This window comes from Oreochromis aureus, linkage group 9, assembly GCF_013358895.1.
Source record: "Oreochromis aureus strain Israel breed Guangdong linkage group 9, ZZ_aureus, whole genome shotgun sequence".
In the NCBI taxonomy this organism is placed as follows: domain Eukaryota; kingdom Metazoa; phylum Chordata; class Actinopteri; order Cichliformes; family Cichlidae; genus Oreochromis; species Oreochromis aureus.
The window spans coordinates 39,736,719-39,742,465 of record NC_052950.1 but is presented as its reverse complement, the minus strand read 5'-3'; the positions used below and the strand labels follow the sequence as shown (position 1 = coordinate 39,742,465).

The 5,747-nt window shown below is 42.4% G+C and overlaps 1 long non-coding RNA gene across 1 annotated transcript; it reads right to left on the bottom strand.

The window, feature by feature from the left end:
* Positions 1-214: 214 nt before the first annotated feature.
* Positions 215-5,212, bottom strand: LOC120441666. Its single transcript, XR_005614170.1, has 3 exons — positions 5,169-5,212; positions 3,457-3,630; positions 215-278 (listed from the first exon to the last, which is right to left on the bottom strand). It is a non-coding gene; the product is annotated as an uncharacterized LOC120441666 (long non-coding RNA).
* Positions 5,213-5,747: the final 535 nt, after the last annotated feature.

The following is a 5,747-nucleotide window of genomic DNA, read 5'->3' as shown; positions in this document are numbered from 1 at the left end:
TCCAGAGGGACACACAGGGATGATGCTGGACTCTACATTGTGTCTGACAGTGGAGCTGTTCTCAGAGCAGTTCACTCTGCAGCACTGACAGTCATCTGCACTTCATTCCTCTGTCAGTCACTGATGGATGAAGCTCTCCTCTCCACCTCCCAGTAACATGGCCCAGTCAGAGCGTCTCTACACACAAGCTGCTGCTGCTTCAACCTCTCTGGATCATCAGGACACAGCTGCTCCTCTCTCAGCACACACACCGTCCTGTTTACCATCATCACCTCCACCTGCAGAGAGAAGGAGGAAGAGCAGAGGAGATAAACGAGTGTTTCCAGAGACTCTAAATCAGCTGTCAGTCAGTGATGCAGCACATCCAGTATAAAGAGCAGCAGGGACTTCAGTGCTGGGACTAGGGATGGGTATTGATAAGATTTTCACGATTCTGATTCCATTTTCGATTCTGTTTAACGATTTGATTCTTTATCGATTCGTTTTAAAAAAGGAGAACACTAAGGTCGATTAGCTTAGAACTTTGTTTTATATCTTCTCTTTGAACAAGATAGAAATTTAGGAGTAACATGGCCTTACGAACCCAACAGTGAGATCTTAAGAGATCCACAGCCTACGGCTCTTCAATGGGGTGTCACAGGGTCCCCAGGAAAAAAAACTGTAAATGTAAAACAATAAAATAACTATTTTTCTGTAGCAATAACAAAGTATAACATAAATTATTCCGTAGCAATTACACAAGAATATCCAGTAATGTCCCCGCCTACAATTAAACACATTCACTTACCGAAAATTGGGGCATCTGCTGTGGCAAATGGGTGCAAGCCTTTGACCACAAACTTAGTCACTGCTCGGTGACATTCGTCTATCCTGGCCTGAAAGGAGACGCTACCAGTAGACTGCAGCGAGAACTGCCAGCCAGACTCTGTCTGTCTCATCATGGTCACCTAAATGCACAGTAATGGCAGGTTTTGTAATAAGGCAGATCGCGCTAACATAATATGCACTGTTAGCTGATTATTTACCTGCCGCATTAACGGGAGAGGACGTGCAAACGTTACCGCTGCTGCTGGGTTGAGATTCACGAGTCCGGAGCGGAATTAAAAACACGACATTCATTTAAGGTCATCGCGTGTTTTGTGAGCAAATGCTTTTGCATATTCGTAGTGTTTTCTCCCTTAAATGAAATATCTACTTTGCAAGTATTGCAAGTTGCCCTGTTGTCATCCGTTCTCGTAAAGTATAACCAAACTTTTGAGCGTTTGAGCCGCTTAGTGTTTCCTGCCAGGTAAATGACGCTCCGCAACGTGGTGACGTCATTCGGGGCGACTGGAATCGATAAGAGAATCGTTTGCAAAACTGGCAAAAAATTCCAAGGAATTGAAACAGTGGGAATCGGTTCTCAACAAGAACCGGGTTTTGATACCCATCCCTAGCTGGGACTGTACTAGGACTCACAGGCCGAGGGGGCGGTGTGGCAGCAATTTCTCACACCAGCCTATTAATCAACCAAAGACCAAGACAGACTTTTAATTCATTTGAAAGCCTGATGCTTAGCCTCGTCCACCCCAGCTGTAAAACTCAGAAACCAGTCTTGCTTGTTATCATCTATCGTCCACCTGGGCCTTACACAGAGTTTCTGTCTGATTTCTCAGACTTTTTATCTGATTTAGTGCTCAGCTCAGATAAAATAATTATTGTGGGTGATTTTAACATATGTTTAACGTATGACTCTGGATACTGTAGCTCCTGTGAAAACTAAGGTCTCAAATCAGAAGTACCTGACTCCGTGGTATAATTCTCAAACACGTAGCCTAAAGCAGATAACTCGTAAGCTGGAAAGGAAATGGCGTGTCACAAATTTAGAGGATCATCATTTAGCCTGGAGAAATAGTTTGTTGCTTTATAAGAAAGCCCTCCGCAAAGCCAGAACATCTTACTATTCATCACTGATTGAAGAAAATAAGAACAACCCCAGGTTTCTCTTCAGCACTGTAGCCAGGCTGACAAAAAGTCAGAGCTCTACTGAGCCAACAATCCCTTTAACGTTAACTAGTAATGACTTCATGAACTTCTTCACAAATAAATCTTTAATCATTAAAGAAAAAATTACCAATAATCATCCCACAGATGTAACATTATCTACAGCTACTTTTAGTACCATTGATGTTAAGTTAGACTCTTTTTCTCCAATTGATCTTTCTGAGTTAACTTCAATAATTAATTCCTCCAAACCATCAACGTGTCTTTTAGACCCCATTCCTACAAAACTGCTCAAAGAAGTCCTGCCATTAATTAATGCTTCAATCTTAAATATGATCAACCTATCTCTAATAATCGGCTATGTACCACAGGCCTTCAAGCTGGCTGTAGTTAAACCTTTACTTAAAAACCTTGAAACCTTGTCTAGAAAAGAGCTATATAAATGCAATCCAATCCATTATTAATTCAATTCAATTCAATTTTATTTATATAGTGCCAAATCACAACATAAGTCGCCTCATCACATGAGCCAAGGTGTAAAAAAGGGTGTGGGTGATTATCAGCAGAGATTTCGAGAGATGAAACGTCTTCAAGAAAGTTAAAGAAGTCACTTTTCTTTCCAGGTTCCTTAGATTACCATGACTGGATGGTGAGAACCTACACAGACATATCATGAGAAATTTTCAGTGTTTTGGTTCAGTTCCTACTCTCACCCCAACCGGTCGCAGCAGATGGCCCCGCCCCTCCCTGAGCCTGGTTCTGTCGGAGGTTTCTTCCTGTTAAAAGGGAGTTTTTCCTTCCCACTGTCGCCAAAGTGCTTGCTCATAGGGGGTCATATGATTGTTGGGTTTTTCTCTGCACCTATGAAGCACCTTGAGGCGACTTTTGTTGTGATTTGGCGCTATATAAATAAAATTGAATTGAATTGAATTGTTACTTCACTTTTTCTAATCTTTGGATTTTTATTGAAGTTGATGAAAATGTTTTTCCCTCCTAGTTTGAGTTTGGACTTTCATTCATTAGAAGAAGCTTGGTGTGTCCACTCTGAGCTCTGTAGGAACCCCAACAACAAGCCCAACAATCCAGATGTTCCAGCTGTTAACTGGAGGAATTCCATCCAAACATCTGCTCTCACTAAAGTCTTCCTCACCTACAGACTGTGTTCTTCACTGCTTTAAACTTGGAAATGAATGCAGTCATTGGTCTTCGTGCTGCTTTGTTCAGAGAGCTGATTGGCTGTTGACAGCGTTTGATCAGAGCGTGTCAGCTGTTACTATGGTGACCATAAAGGTGACAAAAAGGCAGAAAAAGGAAGTGTTTGTGTCCAATCCTGAAGCCTGTCACCATTCTCCTCTCACAGCTTCACTGAGAAGCTGCAGCTTTATAGGAAACACTGGATCTTTGTTTCATACTGGCTGTGTTTAGTACAATACTGCTGACAGCACCACCCACTCACTCCATCACTCTACTCACCACATAGTCTCCAGTCTGCAGTCTGGACTCTGCTGAAGATCAGACAGCTGCTTCACATCTGGATCCTTCAGGTTATTATATTGCAGGTCCAGCTGTCTCAGATGGGAGGGGTTGGACTTCAGTGCTGCTGCCAGATAATCACAGCTGATCTTTGACAAACCACAGTCCATCAAACTGTATGAAGAATGAAAGATGTAAGTTTATTAGACAATTTAATTTTAAAACACTGTTTTAAAAGAGATGAAACATTGTTTTAAAATTTAATTTTAAAACAATGTTTTAAAATTAAGGTGACTGAAAGGTGAATAAATAACTGTAAGTGAGTAAAAGTGAGTAAAGTATCAGCAGTATAAAAAGAGTGTAGAGTACTTTATGTTTCTGGTTTGGGAAATGGTCTTATCGGCTGGAGTTAAAAAGCAGGGTGGCTTTGGGGACAAAGGTGGCTCTCCTCCTCTCAGTCCTGCAGGAAATGCAGCGGAGGCATCGCCCAGAGGGGAGCCATTGAAATGCGAGGTGAAGAATGCGAGAGGGGTCATTGATGATTTTGGCTGCCTGTCTGAGGAACTGTTGGCTGAAAACCTGTGCCAGGGTTTTCAAGCTCTTATTACTGGAAATTTTAACATACATATTTGTTGTGATGATGACCTGCTAGCCAAGTATATCCTTGCCCTAATTGAATGGTAAATGGTAAATGGCCTGTATTTGTATAGCACTTTTACTAGCCCCGCCTAAGGACCCCAAAGCGCTTTACATACCCAGTCATCCACCCATTCACACACTGGTGGAGGCAAGCTACAGTTGTAGCCACAGCTGCCCTGGGGCAGATTGACAGAAGCGAGGCTGCCATATCGCGTCATCGGCCCTTCTGGCCAACACCAGTAGGCAGTAGGTGAAGTGTCTTGCCCGAGGACACAACGACCGAGACTGTCCGAGCCGGGGCTCGAACTGGCAACCTTCCGATTACAAGGCGAACTTCAAACTCTTGAGCCACGATCGCCCCAATTGACTCTTTTAACCTTACACAGTGGGTCAGTGAACCAACTCATGTTAAAGGCCATACTTTGGATTTGGTCCTCTCAAATGCTCTGAATATTTGTACTATGGACATCGACAATGCTGGTATTTCTGACCATTTTTTGGTAATGTTTGATGTTGAGCTATGTGAAATTGAATTAAATTCTGAAAGCTGTCGTCGCCCTGTACGCATCATTAACTCAGAGACTGTGGCTAATTTCACTACGGCCTTTTTTGATCCAGATTGTACGGATACGAACTGTTATACACCCCCCCTTGGTTGATGATTTTGCCAACTCTATGCTATCCACCTGTTGTTCCATCTTAGACACTATGGCCCCTATAAAGATGAAACGTCCCAGGACTTCTCCTCAACCTTGGCTAAATGACACTATACGAGCCTTATGGCGTGCCTGCCGTCCATCTGAAAGGAGGTGGAAGGAAGATAGGCTTTAGATATCGTATGACATTCTTTGTAGGAGCCGCTCTCTATACCAGAACTGTTAAGGCAGCTAAAGCAGCTTTCTTATCAGATATTATTGAGACTAACAGCCACAACCCCGAATGCTAATAAAACAGACTTTACCATGAAGATCCTCAGTGTGGATCAGTACAATATCAGCCTTATGTCTGCAGTTTAGTTTCAGCACAACTTTAACATCATATTCATCTCAGAACAACTAAAACATGTGACTGACCTCAGAGTTTCAAGCCCACATACTGGACTCTCCAGAAAACCACACAGCCGCTTCACTCCTGAATCCTGCAGGTCATTGGAGGTCAGGTCCAGCTGTCTCAGATGGGAGGGGTTGGACTTCAACGCTGCTGCCAGATAATCACAGCTGATCTCTGATAAACCACATTCCTTCAATCTGTATAAAGAATGAAAAATGTAAGTTTATTAGACAAAGTGTGTGTCCATGTCTGCTTACAAAGACATGTTTAGTGTTGTTGTGTAATGTGGACAGATTCAAGTCCTCCTGGCCATCCCTGACATCATACCTGAGGGAATAAAAGGACCTGATATTCAGCCTTATGTGTTAAGCGTGTTGAAAATGGTCAGAGAGCTAAACAGAGCTTTTCCCTATCTGCTAGTAAGTAGATCATCTTTATTCGTAATCAAAGATAAATTTGGATTAAATGGATTATGCTATAATGAACGTGTTAATGAAATGTGAACTGAATAAAGACATGAAATGAAATAATCATTGCTTTAGTTAAAGGGGGTCAAAGGTCAGACATGAAGGAAAGTAAGGTGAGGCTGAAGATCAGTGAAT